The 19,915-nt window shown below is 39.1% G+C and overlaps 1 protein-coding gene across 3 annotated transcripts in view; it reads left to right on the top strand.

Annotated features, from left to right (window-relative positions):
* SHROOM4 (shroom family member 4) overlaps positions 1 to 19,915 on the top strand; it is a 217,400-nt gene that overhangs the window by 98,924 nt on the left and 98,561 nt on the right. The window lies entirely within an intron of this gene.

Below are 19,915 nucleotides of genomic sequence, written 5' to 3'. Positions count from 1 at the left end.
CTCCTTCATAACAGGCTGCCCTGTTCAACCAGAGAGATTTATTCTTTCAAGTTTTTATTTAAATCAACTACACAGATTTAAAGAGACCCTACTACCAGCCACGGTAGGCATTCTGGAAGCTGTGGCAAACTCTAAGATAGAAACCCTGCCCTTCAGGAGAATACAGTCAAATGGGGGAGAAAAGACACATGTGTGACAAATTAACTAGCAATACATTTCTGGGGAGAAAAAAGCAATAAAGGAGATTTCACAGGCTGAAGGGTGATTGTCAAATGGATTATTCAGACAGAAATTGCTATTAGAATTCAAGAGAAAGAGACAGTACTTCAGAAGAGACTGGTAGGGTAAGAGTTCATAGAGGAAGTGGAATTTGAGCTAAAGGGTGGGTATAATTGGACAAATAAGCCATCAGGAGGAGAAAGGCTTCCAGATAAGTGGAGTGGCCGAAGCAAAAGGAAGGTAAGGATATACTTGGGCACAGTTGTTTTGCTGCAATTACATGTTTGCTTATTGGTGAGCTTTCCATATGGCTTCTTCCATTTTGCTGCTCTATCTTTGCTCTGTGCTACTGGAGCTCATACCTCTCCCTTCTGTTGGTTTCCTTTATCCTATACACAAGCCTGAGCTTCTCCATCTTAATTATTTTTACTAGAAAAAATATTTTTAAAGCATCTTCCCGTAATCCTACTATTCCCCTCCGGCTACTGACCCATCTTTCTCCCCTTGTTTATACTCAGTCTCTCAAAAGGAGAGTCTATACTCACTGTCTTCATCTACAATTTAGCTTTCCACCCACTGCAGTCTGAATTTGACCTACAGAACTCCACTGAAACTACTCTGTCAAAAACTACATATTACTTCTTAATTGTCAAAGTCAATGGATTGCTTTCAGTCTTCGTCATGTCTGATTAGTAATATGGCATTTGACATTGTTGCTCTGGGTTATGTTCTCCTTTGTGAAACTCTGCTTTCTTGCTTGCAAGATACCTCATTTTCTTGTTACTTTCCTACCTCTCTGTTCATTTTTTAAAACCAGGTTCCTCTACTACCTGCCTTTCCTCTGATCATCCCTTACATGGTGGTGTTTTCTTTAGTTCCACTCTTTCTAACTTTTTTAATATACCATGGAGAACCTCACTCAGTTCCAGAGTTTTAAATTCTCATTTACATGTATCTATTATTATATTTCTTGAGCCCCAGACCCATATAGCCAACTTCCCACTGGACATTTATACTTAGATGTCTCAGAAGCATTTCAAGTATAATATGCCCCAAATCTAACATGTCAGCTTTTCCTCTCAAGCTCCTCATCTCAGTGCTTGGGACCACCATGCCCTCGGTCAACCAAACCAGAAACGCAGAAGCCGTCTTTAATTCTTCTGCTGTTCTCATGCTCTACATCCAAGTGATTTATCCTGAGAGAATACTTAAGGGGGAAAGGGTTTTAACTTAGTAAGGGTGAGGTTACATAGGATCCTATTGATTGATCGGATTACCTGCTGGTACCTAAAATTAAGCCATCCCTGCTCATATACCTGGATAGGAAGTGACAGGTTAAGCAATGTCTTATACAATAGATACATTGCCACTGACTCAGTCTTGAATTCGGTCGTGATTTAAGTTTTAAACAAGGCTTCTTGGAGAGGTAGCTTGGTAGTTTTTACTTTAGAGTCAGATAGACCCATGTATGACACTGCCTAGTTCTGTCACATATAATAGTTCCTATATAATGGCATTGTTGTAATGATTAAACAAGGCAATGTATGTAAAATGCCTTTCACTTACCGGGTTCTCAAGGAATTTCATTCCCATTACTTTCCCTGGGGTATAAGAGAAGCATAATTGGGGTAACCAAACATTATTAAGTAAGGAGAACACCAGAACTGTAGTGTACTTTGCAGCCTAACCTTTACAGCACGTGATTTGCAGAGAAACCATTAGGGGTGACAAAGATCTCAACATGAAATAAAGGTCCCTGGGAGATACAGGTTATACAGAGATACCAGCACCTGTAAGGAATGTAGACACCATCCCTGGTGGCTTCTGAGCCAGTCATAAGAATGAGAGTATCTGGCTGTCCCCTACTCATCCTTCCTTGATGAGCACGATGTTCTCTTTGTTCCTGCTGTAGCAACATCTGCCACTACCACTTAGGAGTAGCTGTAATTATGGCCATGGAGATAGTAGGGCCCCTTGGTTTTCATGGTGTGGCAGGTCCTATGGCTCCCCAACTTATACTGTCTACCCTTTCAGCCTCCCCCCAGCGCCTATTGGAGGAGGCCCTCAATGACATAATTTATTAGGTGATGCTGCCCTCTTGTGGAAAACTTAGCCTTCCTGTATGGATTACCCCAGGAATGGTGTTAGCAGGCATTTATTCCCTCTTTCTTAGTCCAAATGGTTCCTCAAATTTATGAAGGAGCTCTTAGCACATAGATGAAAGGTGATCCCCTGAAATTTAATATTTAACCTAGTGTTTTATACTAAGGTAGACTTTGGTTTGAGTAAGCAATCCATTGGCGAAGATTCAACACTGAGCTTTAAGTCTGGACTCGAGTCCTTTGGGATGAATATAATGAAAAAGAAGAACTTTAGAAAATGGCTTATTCTGAAAAGCCACACCAGCTCTTTCTCCTATATTGACTTTTAGATAATGGTCAACTAAGTCAGAAATCTAGGTGTTAACTCTCAACTTTTCTCACTTGCCCCAACCCCCTTCAATCTAATTCCAAGTCTTAATGATTCTACTTGCTATAAACCTCTCTGCAGCCTTGGTCTTCATCCAAACACTCATGATTTCTTACCTGGACGATTATAAGAGTCCTTTCACTGGCTTCTCATCTTTTGGTCTCACCTCCTTCTGATCAATCCATTCTCCAAATAAGGCATCTGATCATGTCACTTATCTATTTGGAAACAAAACAAAACAGGAACAATAACTATACAATCTTGTTGGTCCCGTGAGATTTATTTAATATTGATAGAAGATACAAATTATTTTAAGGATATTATATTCATGAAACATTTTTTTACATCCAAATATTTGAATAAAAGACTATTTGAAATACAAGAAGAAAAATTATAGAAATGTCTATATGGAAGATTTATACAATTTAACTATGACATGAAAAGAAAGAAAGACCAAGAAAATAAGTACTTAGAATATTTGAGGGCGCCTGGGTGGCTCAGTCATTAAGCGTCTGCCTTCGGCTCAGGTCATGATCCCAGGGTCCTGGGATCGGGTCCCACATCGGGCTCCCTGCTCGGCAGGAAGCCTGCTTCTCCCTCTCCCACTCCCCCTGCTTGTGTTCCTGCTCTCGCTATCTCTCTCTCTGTCAAATAAATAAAATTTTAAAAAAAGAATATTTGAAAAATACAATTCATCAGATTTAATTAACATCAAAAATTATATTTGATTGACAGTGAATACACACTCTTTCAAATATTCAAAGAACATTTTTTATTATGTTATGTTAATCACCGTACATTACATCATTAGTTTTTGATGTAGTGTTCCATGATTCATTGTTTGCGTATAATACCCAGTGCTCCATGCAGAACGTGCCCTCTTTAATACCCATGATCATGTGGTATACCACAAAGAAAATCTTTGCATACTCTTACAAGTAGAAATCAGCCTTGCCCTGTTCTCTGGTGATAATGTAAAACTTCTACAAATTTAGAAACAAATTCGAACAAAAGTCTTCCACTGTTTTAGTATTTCAGAACACATTTATATATAAGTATTAGCCAAAAGAAACACTAGCAGACTAATAAAAAATAACAAAAATGAGATCACGACTTGTCAAAACTTTGAGAGCAATATTCAGAAGTAAATTCATAACCTTAAATATTTCATTATTAAAAATGAAGAATGAAATTACATGATTAAGAATCCAATATAATATGAAGCCAAGGGGTATGTTGTTTTTATGGGGAGATGAATTAAGTAGATAAGCCTCTAGCAAATTTAATTAAGAAAACAAAGATAAATTATAAATAAAATTTAAAAGATAAATGGAATAGAACAACAAATACAAAGAACTTTTCTTAAATTATAGGAAAGTATAATTGTACCTTAATAAATTTGAAAATCTCAGCAAATTTGAAATACCTAATAAAATGTTAAACACCATTCATTAGTAAGAAGTTCAAAACAAAATGGGCCTGTAACTGTAGAAACATTGAAAACAATTATCAAAGAGAAACTTCCAAAAATACTTTAGGGCCAGATGTTTTTTATCAGTGAGTTCCTTCAAATTTTCTACGAATATCCACATTGTTATAGAATTGAAAATCTTGCGGAGTTATTCACATTGATTTTGAAACTAGCATCATTCTGATACCAATATCCGACAGACTGTTCCAAAAAGAATATTCTCTTTGGTTTGTGAACTTAGATGTAAAACCTATAAGTGATTTTTATCAAATCTACTTCAGTAATATTGCACAATAATAATTCATTACAAATGTTAAAGGATAATTTTTTAAAAGATTTTATTCATTTATTTGAGAAAGAGCAAGAGAGTACACACAAGCAGTGGGCAGGGGCAGAGGGAGAGGGAGAAGCAGGCTTCCTGCCAAGCAGGGAGCCCAAAGCGGGGCTCAATCCCAGGACCCTGAGATCATGACCTGAGCCCAAGGTAGACGCTTAACTGACTGAGCCACCCAGGCACCCCAAAAGATAATTTTTAAAAGGTAAAAATCTGGGCGCCTGGGTGGCTCAGTCGTTAAGCGTCTGCCTTTGGCTCAGGTCATGATCCCAGGGTCCTGGGATCTAGTCCCTCATCGGGCTCCCTGCTCGGCAGGAAGCCTGCTTCTCCCTCTCCCACTCCCCCTGCTTGTGTTCCTGCTCTAGCTATTCTCTCTCTCTGTCAAATAAATAAATAAAATCTTAAAAAAAAAAGTGAAAATCTTAATTCTCATAATGATATAAAAAAATGAACATATTTAAAGATTTTATTTACTTAATGAGAATGTTACAACTAGTTCAGAGGATAAGTCAAAGAAGCTCAAATTTAATTTAAAAGAACAATAGACCAGAATAACCAATTTGGAGCTACAAGGAGAAATATATCCCATTCACGATAGCAATCAAACATATAAAATTCTTAGGAATGGCCTTAAGAAGGAATGTGTATGAAAGAAAGAGGATATATACGGTAAAAAAAAAAAAAAAAGAACTATCCAGAAAGAGAAAATGTGTAAAAATAATTTTTGATCATGTGGGTAAAGTTTCAGGGCACTGTATTAAGTGATAAAAAAGCAAGACACAATTTAATGGTCAGTGGTATGTTCATAGGCACTGGATTAGGCATGCTCTCTATAGACAACTTCCAAAGCATTATTCCTCCACCCTCAGGCAAAGTCCCTTCACTTTTGAAATTCAACATGCAGGCTATATCATTTTCCTTTCCCTACTGCTGACCTCTATCAGCCTCCAGGTCATTCTCCCGCTTCCATTTTATATTTTGGCACCTGCTTCACCATCATTTTCCCTACCCCAATTCATGTTGTCATACTGAAAGATTTTATTGTCCTTGTAGAGGATCACAAACTTTACTCTTCTGGGTCCTTGATCATAACTTCAGCAATAAACCCTCTATATCAGCAGCTCACTCCTCCAACTGTACTATGGACTTTGCCAATCTTTCAGTCAACATATCTTAACCGAATGTCTAACCTATGCTAGAATCTAGTGAATCAATCATGAATAACATAGGTATGGTCTCTGCTCTCATGGGCTCTGACACCCTCCAGGCTTGCTAACAGGGTTTCTTATCTGAATCACAAAACAAAGAAAATAAGTTGAGTGTCTATTATCTTACTATCCCCAAGGATGATACACAACTAGGAGCATTCTAGATCCATTAAAAAAGTTAATTCATTGCATAAAATGGATGCTTTAGGGCTGTGGTTCTCATGGGTGAGCATCACTTAGGAAGTTGCTAGAAATGCAAATTATTGAGCACCACCGGACACCTACTGAATCAAAACTCTGGGGGTGGTTCCTAGCACTGTGTTTTAACAAGCTTTCCAGGTAAAAAGCTTATAGTTTAAGAACCACTGCCTCAAGGCATTAAGGATTAATTTTCAGGAATCCGTTGTGAAAGACTAAATTCACCTCTCTGACAGCAACCTCTTCTCCTTTTAGCTTTCTCATACTCCATTCTCTTTACAGCTACTCTTTACTATCATCAAAGCCTCAAATATTTTCTCCTATTCTTTCAGTCTCCTTTAATCACCATGGCCTATGACTCTTCTTACTCTACTTGCTGAATCTGAGCAACTACAGTCATTCATGGTTTTAACAACCACATCTGTGCTCATAACTGTATCTCTAGTTCTAATCCGTCCCCAAAATTCATATGTACAGTGGCCTGGTAAAAACCTCCACAGGAAAACCCAACAGTAAATGCAATACAATATGTATAAATCTGAATTCATTATCTAGCTTATAAAACTCTCTCTCCTTCCAATAGCACTTGGTGGTACTTTCATCCACCTAGCCATCCAAGTAAGAAATGTGAGTCATTTTTTACTTCTTGCTCTCCTCACTAAGCCATGTTAATTTTACCTTTTAGACACTTCTAGAATTTATCCTCTTTTCTCCATTTCCACTGCTTTTGCCTGGTTCAGGCCCTCATCTTCTCGCCCCTGGACTATTTCAGTAGCCTCTCAGCTGTCTCAGATCTGTCTGCCAAAGTGTTGCCACAGAGATAAATCTAAAATACAGATTCAATTATATCAATCCCCTGCTGAAAACTTGTCAGTGGCCTTCATTGCCCAGAGGCATGGTATATAAGACATTTTATAGTTTCATCCCTACCCTTACCTACAACTTCATCTGGCATTCCTTATCTTTTATGCTAAAATAATACCATTGCCCAAGAATTTCATGCTGTTTATCAATTCTGTGACTGTTCATTCTCTGCTTTCTACTTGGAGCATAGTTTTCCCTTTCTTTGCTTAGTTAATGCCTTCATATTAACATTCTTTAAGACTCAGCTCTGGGGTTGATGTTTATAGGATACTTTCTTTGATGCCTTGGATTAAGTTAGATGGCCTTCCTCTAGCTCCTACAGAACCATAGAACTCTAGCTTTTATCACATTGTATTGAAATAATTTGTTTCTGTATTTATCTTTTGCATTAGACTAGACAGGGGTTGGCAAACTTCAGCTCATGGGCTAAATCTAGCCCACCACTTGTTTTTGAATGGCCTGCTGGCTCTGAGTGTTTTTTTTTTTTTTTAAGATTTTATTTATTTATTTGACAGAGACAGAGACAGCGAGAGCAGGAACACAAGCAGGGGGAGTGGGAGAGGGAGAAGCAGGCTTCCCTTGGAGCAGGGAGCCCGACGTGGGACTCGATCCCAGGACTCTGGGATCATGACCTGAGCCGAAGGCAGACGCTTAACGACTGAGCCACCCAGGCGCCCGCTCTGAGTGTTTTTTAAAAATATATTTTTAAATGGTTGAGGAGGAAAAAAGCAAAAGAAAAATAGTATTTCATGACATGTGAAAATTATATGAAGGTCAAATTTCAGTGTCCATAAAGTTCTATTGGAACAAAATCATGCCATTTGTTTATGTACTGTCTATGGCTGTTTTCACAGAACAGCACAATTTAATAGTTCTGACACAAACTGTATGACCTGAAAATCCTAGAAGTTCTTATTTAGGCCTCTACAGAAAAATATTTTGCCAACTCTCAAACCAGAAGCATGAGGGGAGGGGCTACTTTGTGTTCATTGTTGTGTCTCTAGCACCTAGTAGATGTTTGGCCCATTGGAAAGACTCAGAATTTTTTATTTACACATCTGATATAGGGAAGTAGAGAATATGAGTAACTGGTCCACTTGGTAGTTATATTACTCAAGGTTACCTAGATTGGCAGATGAGATTGCATTCAGTCTTTTATGAGTATGCTTATTTGTGACTCTGTTTTTCAGTAACTGATCAACTCTAGGCACACTGATCAAAAAACAAAACAAAACAAACATCTAGTTTTTATCCTGCAAACCTGATGTATAGATCTTAGACCAACATGAATTTGAAAAGGAACTACCATATTTTGGGGCTTTGTCCAAGCTATCTGCCAGCTCCCCTAGTTGACCTCACTCCGTTGTTGTCATTATACACATGCCATCTACGATTAAATTGAATTTCAAAAGTGAAGGGACTTTGCATGAGGGTGGAGGAAGAAGCAGTTAAAACTGTTAAATCTCAATAAAACTGTAAGTATTCTGTCATGTATTAATATACCAGGGATATGCTGCCTCACAAAAGCCAGTGGGCATGCCCCAGCCCTGTGCTTTCCCACTGCTCCACTAAAGCCAGTAGGCATGGACTGGCCCTGCAATCTTGCTCTGCCTTGCTAAAGCCAGTGGGCACATGTAGTCCACACAGGAGATACCCCTTGATCTCCTGAATCTGATGGCAGGAGCCTTGCATCTGTAGGCCCAACAGGACTGAAACAATCAGAAACATAGTTCTTGGCAGGCTATCACCACCAGGGCATTACACAGATAGCAGACTGAAACACATCCCCAATATTCCTGTGAAAAAGGCGTATTTACTTGTCCCAGAGCTTCAACCTGAGGGGTAGATGTCAGGTTTCCCATATATCTAGAGGCTAAGGAGGTACTCTCAGGGAACATAGGTTGGGGGACATCATCTTTGCCTTGTTACAGTTTGCTGGTAGCCTCCAGAAAGGTGCTTATACATTATTCAGAGCCATGATTTTTGCAACTGTTGTCTAGGAAAAACCTCCACATTGCCGGAACAGGAGGTCAGCAAGGATTATGACCACAGTCCCACATGACTGTATATATTTGCATACTTTAAAACCTGCTGCCTGAGGGGCTATCTTCCAATCAGCCTGAAACTAGATTCTGATTAAGATGACCCTCAACAACTGGGAACTATCAAGAATAAATCAGGCTACTTAGATAATCACAAATATTCCAGAGACAACCAAAAGCAAGGACAAAGTTAAATGATAAGGTTCATCATCTACACAAGCCATCCTTCTAAGGCTGGGAGATGTAGCTTTCTCACCTAATACATAGAAACAGAGAGTCAAGCAAATGAAGAAATGGAAAAATATGTTCCAAGTAAAAGAACAGGATAAAAACCTCAAAAAGAAACCTTAATAAAACAGAGGTAAATAATTTATTTGATAAAGAATTTAAAGTAATGATCATAAAAATGTTCACCAAACTTGGGAGAAGAATGGATGAATACAGGGAAAACTTCAACAAAGAGATAGAAAATATAGGAAAGTACCAAATGGAAGTCACAGAGCTGAAGAATACAATAACTGAATAGAAAAGTGTGCTAGAGGAGTTCAATGGCAGACTAGATGAAGCAGAAGAAAGTATCAGTGATCTGGAAAACAGGGCAGTGGAACTCACCCAAACAGAGCAGTGAAAAGAAAAAGAATTTTAAGGGCACCTGGGTGGCTCGGTCATTAAGTGTCTGCCTTCAGCTCAGGTCATGACCCCAGGGTCCTGGGATGGAGCCCTGCATTGGGCTCCCTGCTCAGCAGGAAGCCTTCTTCTCCCTCTCCCACTCCCCCTGCTTGTGTTCCCTCTCTCGCTGTCTCTCTCTCTGTCAAATAAATAAATAAAATCTTTAAAAAAAAAAAAGAATTTTAGGGGCACCTGGGTGGCTCAGTCAGTTAAGCGACTGCCTTCGGCTCAGGTCATGATCCCAGTGTCCTGGGATCAAGCCCTGCATCGGACTGCCTGCTCCACGGGGAGCCTGCTTCTCCCTCTCCCTCTGTCTGCTGCTACCCCTGTTTGTGCTCTCTCCGTCAAATAAATAAAATCTTTAAAGAAAATTATTTAAAAAGAAAGAAAGAAAGAATTTTAGAAAGTAAAGATTGTTTAAAGGACTTATGAGGCAACATCAAGCAGAATAACATTTACATTATAGGAGTTCTAGAAGGAGAAGGGAGAGAAAAAGGGGCAGAAAACTTATTTGAACAAATAATGGCTGAAAACCTCCCTAACCCAGAGAAGGAAATAAACATCCAGGTATAGAGAGCCCAGAGAGTTTCAAATAAAATGAACCCAAAAATACCCACACCAAGACACATTATAATGAAAATGTTAAAAGTTAAAGAGAGAATCTTAAAAGCAGCAAGAATAAAACAAAACATTTACACACAATGGAACCCCCATAAGGCTATCAACAGATTTTTCAACAGAAAATTTGCAGGCCAGAAGAGAGTGGCATGATATATTCAAAGCACTGAAAGGGAAAAAACTTCCAACCAACAATATTCTATCCAGTAAGTTTATCATTGAGAATTGAAGGAGAGGTAAAGAGTTTTCCAGACAAGTAAAAGCTAAGGGAGTTCATTACCACTAAACTGGCCTTATAAGAAAGGTTAAAGGGACTTCTTTAAGCTGAAAAAGAAGGTACTAATAATTATTAACAAGAAAATGTATGCAAGTAAAAATCTCATTGGTAAAGTAAATATACCTGCTTGAGATTCTCTCTCTGCCTTTTCCCCTCCCACCTCCCCACTAGCTTGCACAAGCGCACTCTCTCTCTCTCTCAAAATAAATAAAATCTTTAAAAAAGACAAGTGAGGGGCGCCTGGGTGGCTCAGTCAGTTAAGTGTCCAACTCTTGATTTTGGCTCAGGTCATGATCTCAGGGTTGTGAGATCAAAACCCATGTTGGGCTCTGGGCTCAGGAGGGAGTCTGCTTGAGATTCTCTCTCTGCCTCTGCCCCTCCCCCCATTTGCATGCTCTCTCTCTAAAATAAGTAAGTCTTTAAAAAAACACAAATCTCAATAAATTTAAGATTGAAATCCTATCAAGCATCTCTTCTAATAATAATGGTATGAAACTAGAAATCAATTACAAGAAGAAAACTAGAAAAATCACAACTATATATATATTAAACAATGTGCTACTGAACAACCAATGGGTCAATGAAGGAATCAAAGGGGAAATTAAAAAAATATCTTGAGACAAATGAAAATGGAAATGCAATATAGAAAAAACTATGGGAGGGGAAAGATGGCAGAGGAGTAGGGGACCCTATTTCAACTGGTCCCCGGAATTGAGCTGGATATCTACCAGACCACTCTGAACACCCACGAAACCATCCTGAGATGTAAGAAGATCTGGATCTCTACAAACAGAGTATCACAGGCAGTTGGTTTTGAGGTACAAAGCGGAGAGCCGTGATTCTGCGGGCAGATATCAGAGGATAAAGGGAGGCGGGAGGGTGCCTGGATGTGGGGATCCTACACCGCCGGTGAGTGACAGCCTCGCGCGCTGCAGACAGGGCACAGACTCGCAGACTGGTAGCGTTGGGAAAGGACTTTAGGGGAACCCCCCGGGGTGGAAAACCAGAACGATGGGGTCGTGCACGAACTGGGAGCGGCTGGTGGTTTTAGAAGCACAAAGGGCAGAGACATGCCCCGACCTGGAGGCAGGACTGGGAGCACTGCGGAGGGGTGCACAACCCAGGATGAGGCAGTTTATAGCAGCACGGACAGAAACGGAGACAGTGTGGCCTGGAGAGCTCACTGAAGAACAGACTGAGGTCTCTCTACTCTGAGGCAGAGGGTTGGAAACGGTCACTTCTGCTCTGACTCGCGGAAGAGACATGGAAAGCCGCCAGGGAAAGGCGCCAGAGAACAAAAGCCCCAAAGACTGATTCCCACTGAGCCCATCCCCCACCACAGGGGGGCAGGTCAACTCCGCCCAAACAGGGTTGCCTGAGTAACAGCGCAGCAGGCCCCTCCCCCAGAAGACAGGCTGGGAAAACAAGAGGCCAGCAACCCTAAGGTCCCAAGAAAACAGGTGCATCTTGCTTGGGTCATGGTCAATAATTTGGACTCTATACATTCCCTCAAACACCCATCAACAGAATGACTAGGAGGAGGAGCCCCCAAAACAGAAAAGACTCAGAGATTATGACTTATGCTGCAGATTTACAAATGGATACAGACATAACCAAGATGTCAGAGATGGAATTGAGGCTAGCAATTGTGAAGACAATGGCTAGAATGGAGAAATCAATTGATGGTAACATAGAGTCTCTAAGGGCAGAAATGAAAGGTGAATTGGCAGAACTTAAAAATGCTATCAATGAGATCCAATCCAATCTAGATAATCTAACAGCTAGGGTAACTGAGACAGAAGAGAGAATAAGCGATCTGGAAGACAGTAAAATAGATAAAAGGGAAAAGAGGAGGCCAGGGAAAAACAACTCAGAATCCATGAAAATAGAATCAGAGAAATAAGTGCCACCATGAGGCGTTCCAATGTCAGAATAATTGGAATTCCGGAGGGAGTGGAGAGAAAGAGAGGGCTAGAAGATGTATTTGAGCAAATCGTAGCTGAGAACTTCCCTCATCTGGGGAATGAAAAAAACATTCGAGTCCTAGAGGCAGAGAGGACCCCTCCTAAGATCAAGGAACACAGGCCAACACCCCGGCATGTCATAGTAAAACTTGCAAATCTTAGAACCAAGGAAACCATCTTAAGGGCAGTTAGGGGGAAGAGATTCCTTACGTACAGAGGGAGGAACATCAGAATAACGTCAGACCTATCCACAGAGACCTGGCAAGCCAGAAAGGCCTGGCAAGACATATTCAGGGTACTAAATGAGAAGAACATGCAGCCAAGAATACTTTATCCAGCAAGGCTTTCATTTAGAATGGATGGAGAGATGCAAAGCTTCCACGACCGGCAGAAGTTGAAAGAATATGTGACCACTAAGCTGGCCCTGCAAGAAATATTAAGGGGGGTTCTATAAAAGGAGAAAGACCCCAAGAGTGATCTACAACAGAAATTTCCAGGGACAATCTATAAAAACAACGTCTTCACAGGCAACATGATGACAATTAATTCGTATCTTTCAAGAATCACTCTCAAAGTGAATGGCCTAAACGCTCCCATAAAACGGCACAGAGTTGCAGATTGGATAAAAAGGCAGGACCCATCCATATGCTGCCTACGAGAGACTCATTTTGAACCTAAAGATACATCCAGAAGGAAAGTGAAGGGACGGAGATCTATCTTCCATGCCAGCGGACCTCAAAAGAAAGCTGGGGTAGCAATTCTTATATCAGACAAATTCGATTTCAAGCTAAAGTCTGTAATAAGAGACACAGAGGGACACTATATCATTCTTAAAGGGTCTACCCAACAAGAAGATCTAACAATTGTAAATATCTATGCCCCCAACATGGGAGCAGCCATCTATATAAGCCAACTGTTTACCAAAAGAAAGAGTCATATTGATAACAATTTGTTAATTGTAGGAGACCTCAATACTCCACTCTCAGCAATGGACAGATCATCTAAGCAGAAAATCAACAAGGAAACAAGAGCTTTGAATGATACATTGGACCAGATGGACCTCATAGATATTTACAGAACATTCCACCCTAAAACAACAGAATACTCATACTTCTCGAGCGCACATGGAATTTTCTCCTGAATAGACCATATACTGGGTCACAAATCACGTCTCAACTGATACCAAAAGATTGAGATTATTCCCTGCATATTCTCAGACCACAATGCTCTAAAACTGGAACTCAATCAAAAGAAAAAATTTGGCAGAAATTCAAACACTTGGAAGCTAAAGACCACTCTGATCAAGAGTGTTGGGGTCAACCAAGAAATCAAAGAAGAACTTAAACAATTCATGGAAATCAATGAGAACAAAAACACATCGGTCCAAAACCTATGGGATACTGCAAAGGCGGTCCTAAGGGGGAAATACATAGCCATCCAAGTCTCACTCAAAAAAATAGAAAAATCCCGAATTCACCAACTAACTCTACACCTTAAAGAACTAGAGAATAAGCAACAAATGACACCTAAGCAACGCATTAGAAGAGAAATAATTAAAATTAGAGCAGAAATCAATGAATTAGAAACCAGAAACACAGTAGATCAGATCAACAAGACTAGAAGCTGGTTCTTTGAAAGAATTAATAAGATCGATAAACCACTGGCCAGACTTATCTAAAAGAAGAGAGAAAGGACCCAAATTAATAAAATTATGAATGAAAGGGGACAGATCACGACTAACACCAAGGAAATAGAAACAATTATTAGAAATTATCAACAACTATATGCCAATAAACTGAGCAATCTGGATGAAATGGAGGCCTTCCTGGAAACCTATAAGCTGCCAAGACTGAAACAGGAAGAAATTGACAACCTGAATAGGCCAATAACCAGTAAGGAGATTGAAGCAGTGATCAAAAACCTCCCAAAAAACAAGAGTCCAGGGCCTGATGGATTCCCTGGGGAATTCTACCAAACATTCAAAGAAGAAATAATACCTATTCTACTGAAGCTGTTTCAAAAAATAGAAACAGAAGGAAAACTTCCAAACTCATTCTTTGAGGCCAGCATTACCTTAATCCCCAAACCAGGCAAAGACCCCATCAAAAAGGAGAATTTCAGACTGATATCCCTGATGAATATGGATTCCAAAATCCTCAAAAAAATCCTAGCTAATAGGATCCAACAATACATTCAAAGGATCATCCACCACGACCAAGTGGGATTTATCCCCGGGATGCAAGGGTGGTTCAACATTCCAAATCAATCAATGTGATAGAACACATTAATAAGAGGAGGGAGAAGAACCATATGGTCCTCTCAATGGATGCAGAAAAAGCATTTGACAAAATACAACATCCTTTCCTGATTAAAACTCTCCAGAGCATAGGGATAGAGGGAACATTCCTCAAGCTCCTAAAATCCATCTATGAAAAACCCACAGCGAATATCATCCTCAATGGGGAAAAGCTGAGAGCCTTTCCCTTAAGATCAGCAAATGACAAGGATGCCCACTCTCGCCACTATCATTCAACATAGTACTAGAAGTCCTAGCAACAGCAATCAGACAACAAAAAGAAATAAAAGGTATTCAAATTGGCAAAGAAGAAGTCAAACTCTCTCTTTTCGCAGACGACATGATACTTCATATGGAAAACCCAAAAGACTCCACCCCCAAATTACTAGAACTCATGCAGCAATTCAGTAATGTGGCAGGATACAAAATCAATGCACAGAAATCAGTTGCTTTCTTATACACTAACAATGCAACTGTAGAAAGAGAAATTAGAGAAACGATTCCATTTACAATAGTACCAAAAACCATAAGATACCTTGGAATAAACCTAAACAAAGAGGTAAAGGATCTATACTCTAGGAACTACAAAACACTCATGAAAGAAATTGAAGAAGACACAAAAAGATGGAAAAATATTCCATGCTCATGGATCGGAAGAATAAACATTGTTAAAATGTCTATGCTACCCACAGCAATCTATACCTTCAATGCCATCCTGATCAAAATTCCAATGACATTTTTCAAAGTGCTGGAAGAAACAATCCTAAAATTTGTATGGAATCAGAAAAGACCACGAATCGCCAAGGAAATGTTGAAAAAGAAAAACAAAGCTGGGGGCATCACGTTGCCCGATTTCAAGCTATCTTACAAAGCAGTGATCACCAAGACAGCATGGTACTGGCACAAAAACAGACATACAGACCAATGGAACAGAATAGAGAACCCAGATATGGACCCTCAACTCTATGGTCAAATAATCTTTGACAAAGCAGGAAAAAACATGCAATGGAAAAAAATTCTCTTCAATAAATGGTGCTGGGAAAACTGGACAGCCACATGCAGAAGAATGAAACTTGACCATTCTCTAACACCATTCACAAAGATAAACTCAAAGTGGATGAAAGACCTCAATGTGAGACAGGAATCCATCCAAATCCTAGAGGAGAACATAGGCAGTAACCTCTTTGATGTCAGCCACTGCAACTTCTTTCAATATACATCTCCAAAAGCTAGTGAAACAAAAGCAAAAATGAACTTTTGGGACTTTATCAAGATAAAAAGCTTCTGCACAGCAAAGGAAATAGTCAACAAAACAAAGAGGCAACCCACAGAATGGGAGAAGATATTTGCAAATGACACTACAGGTAAAGGGCTGGTATCCAAAATCTATAAAGAACGTCTCAAACTCAACACCCAAAAAACAAATAATCAAATCAAAAAGTGGGCAGAAGAGATGAACAGACACTTCTCTGAGGAGACATACAAATGGCTAACAGACACATGAAAAAATGTTCATCATCATTAGCCATCAGGGAAATCCAAATGAAAACCACACTGAGATACCACCTTACAGCAGTTAGAATGGCCAAAATGGACAGGGGAAGAAACAACAAATGTTGGAGAGGTTGTGGAGAAAGGGAAACCCTCTTACACTGTTGGTGGGAATGCAAGTTGGTACAGCCACTTTGGAAAACAGTGTGGAGGTGCCTCAAAAACTTAAAAATAGAGCTACCCTATGACCCAGCAATTGCACTCCTGGGTATTGACCCCAAAGACACAGATGTAGTGAAAAGAAGGGCCATATGCACCCCAATGTTCACAGCAGCAATGTCCGCAATATCCAAACTGTGGAAAGAGCCGAGATGCCCTTCAACAGATGAATGGAGAAAGAAGATGTGGTCCATATATACAATGGAATATTACTCAGCCATCAGAAAAGATGAATACCCAACTTTTACATCAACATGGATGGGACTGGAGGAGATTATGCTAAGTGAAATAAGTCAAGCAGAGAAAGTCAATTATCATATGGTTTCACTTATTTGTGGAACATAAGGAATTAACATGGAGGACATTAGGAGAAGGAAGGGAAAAATGGACGGGGGGAATTGGAGGGAGAGATGAACCATGAGAGACTATGGACCTGAGAAACAAACAGGGTTTTAGAGGGGCGGGGGGAAGGGGGATTGGTAAGCCCGGTGATGGTTATTAAGGAGGGCACATACTGCATAGAGCACTAGGTGTTATACGAAAACAATGGATCATGATCACTACATCAAAAACTAATGATGACTAACATAACATAATAAAATTTAAAAAAAAATGTCACCAATAATCCTGCTCAACACAGGGTTGCCATAAACCCTCAATTTGTAAAAAATAGTATCTGTGCAGCATAATAAAGTGAAGGACAATAAAATGAGGCATGCCTGTTTTTGGAAGTCTTAGCCAGAACAACATGACAAGAAAAGGAAATAAAAGACATCCAAATTGGGAAGGAAAACATAAAACTTTCACTATTTGTGGGCAACATTATTTTATATATAGAAAGCCCTAAAGACACCACCAAAAAACTGTTAGAACTGATAAATGAATTCAGTAAAGTTACAAAATCAATATGTAAAAAATTGTGTTTCTGTACACTGACAATGAACTATCAGAAGGAGAAAGAAAATCATTTCATTTATAATTCCATCAGAAAGAATAAAATACCTAGGAATAAATTTTACCTAGGAGGTGAAAAATCTATACACTGAAAATTATAATACATTGATGAAAGAAATCAAAGAAGACACAAATGGATGGAAAGAAATTCCATGTTCATGGATTGGAATAATTAATATTATTAAAATGTCATTTACCCAAAGAAATCTATAGATTCAATGTAATCCCTACCAAAACTCCAATGATTTTTTTCCCATAAATAGAAAAAAAAAATACTAAAAGTCCATGGAAACACAAAAGACCCTGAATAGCCAAAGCATAGTGAGAAAGAAGAACATAGCTGAAGGCATCACACTCCCTGATTTCAAACTATATTACAAAGCTATAGTAATCAAAACAGTATGGTACTGCCATAAAAATAGAGACATGGATCAATAGAACAGAATAGAGAGCCCAGAAATAAACCCACATATATATGGTAAATTAACTTGTAATGAAGGAGCCAAGAATATACAATAGGGAAAGGACAGTCTCCTTAATAAACGATGCTGGGAAATGCTTGCACCATTAAAGACTCAAATGTAAGAACTGAAACCATCAAAGCCCTAGAAGAAAACATAGGGCGTAAGCTCCTTGACACCAGTCTTTGCCTTAATATTTTAGATCTAAAGCCAAAAGCAAAGGCAGCAAAAGCAAATATAAATAAGTGGGACAACATCAAACTAAAATTATTTTGCACAGCAAAGGAAACCATTAACAAAATGAAAAGGCAATTTACTGAATGGGAGAAAATATTTGCAAATTATATCTGATAAGGGATTCATATCTAAAACATATAAAGAACTCATACAACTAAATAGCAAAAAAAGATTCTGATTTTTAAAAATGGGCTGAGGATCTGAATAGACATTTTTCCAAAGAGGATGTACAGATGGGTGACAGGCACATGAAAATTTGCTCAACATCACTAATCATTAGGAAAATACAAATGAAAGCCACAAAGAGATATCATCTCACACCTGTTAGAATCACTATTATCAAGAGGCAAGAAATAACAAGTATTGGTGAGGATGTGGAGAAAGAGAGAGAACTCCAGTTCACTTTTAATGAAAATTTAAATTGGTGCAGCCACTATGGAAAACAGCATAGGGGTTTCTCAAAAAATTTAAAATAGAACTACCATATGTTTCAGAAATTCCACTTCTGAGTACTTACCAAAGGAAAACAAAAACACTAATTTGAAAATATACATTCATCTTTATGCTTATTGCAGCATTATTTACAATAGCCAACATACAGAAACAACTTAAATGTCCATCAATGAATGAATGGGAAAAGAAGATATATATATATCATATATATATATATCATATATATATATATACACACACACAAGATATATATATATAAAAGATACACACACATATTATGGATATATATCATATATATATCTTTTTTAATTTTATTTTATTATGTTATGTTAGTCACCATATAATACATCATTAGTTTTTGATGTAGTGATAGATGATTCATTGTTTTCGTGTAACACCCAGTGCTCCATGCAGTACGTGCCCTCCTTAATACCCATCACCAGGCTAACCCATGCCCCACACCCCTCCCCTCTAAAACCCTCAGGCTGTTTCTCAGAGTCCATAGTCTCTCATGGTTCGTCTCTCCCTCCGATGTCCCCACCTTCATTTTTCCCTTCCTTCTCCTAATGTCTTCCATGCTATTCCTTACATTCCACAAATAAGTGAAACCAGATGATAATTGACTTCCTCTGCCTGACTTATTTCACTTAGCATAATCTCCTCCAGTCCCATCCATGTTGATGTAAAAGTTGGGTATTCATCCTTTCTGATGGCTGAGTAATATTCCATTGTATATATGGACCACATCTTCTTTATCCATTCATCCTTTGAAGGGCATCTCAGCTCTTTCCACAGTTTGGCTTTGTGGACATTGCTGCTATGAACATTGGGGTGCATATGGCCCTTCTTTTCACTACATCTGTGTCTTTGGGGTAAATACCCAGTAGTCCAATTGCTGCGTCATAGGGTAGCTCTATTTTTAATTTTTTTAGTCACCTCCACACTGTTTTCCAAAGTGGCTATACCAACTTGCATTTCCACCAACAGTGTAAGAGGGTTCCCCTTTCTCCACAACCACTCCAACATTTGTTGTTTCTTGCCTTGTCAATTTTTGTCATTCTAACTGGTGTAAGATGGTAGCTCAGTGTGGTTTTGATTTGAATTTCCCTTTTTTCCACATTATTTCATGTGTCTGGTAGCCATTTGTATGTCTTCTTTGGAGAAGTGTCTGTTCATGTCTTCTGCCCATTTTTTGACTTGATTATTTGTTTTGGGGTTTTTTTTTTTTTAAGATTTTTTATTTATTTATTTGAGAGAGAGAGAATGAGAGACAGAGAGCATGAGAGGGAGGAGGGTCAGAGGGAGAAGCAGACTCCCTGCCGAGCAGGGAGCCCGATGTGGGACTCAATCCCGGGACTCCAGGATCATGACCTGAACCGAAGGCAGATGCTTAACCAACTGAGCCACCCAGGTGCCCCATGTTTTTTGGGTTTTGAGTTTGAGAAGTTCTTTATAGATCTTGGATACCAGC

The sequence above is a fragment of the Mirounga angustirostris genome, unplaced genomic scaffold (genome assembly GCF_029215605.1).
Source record: "Mirounga angustirostris isolate CCGP_5_RB_7025 unplaced genomic scaffold, mMirAng1.0.hap1 SCAF_11, whole genome shotgun sequence".
Lineage (NCBI taxonomy): Eukaryota > Metazoa > Chordata > Mammalia > Carnivora > Phocidae > Mirounga > Mirounga angustirostris.
This window is presented reverse-complemented; position numbering and strand designations above follow the sequence as displayed.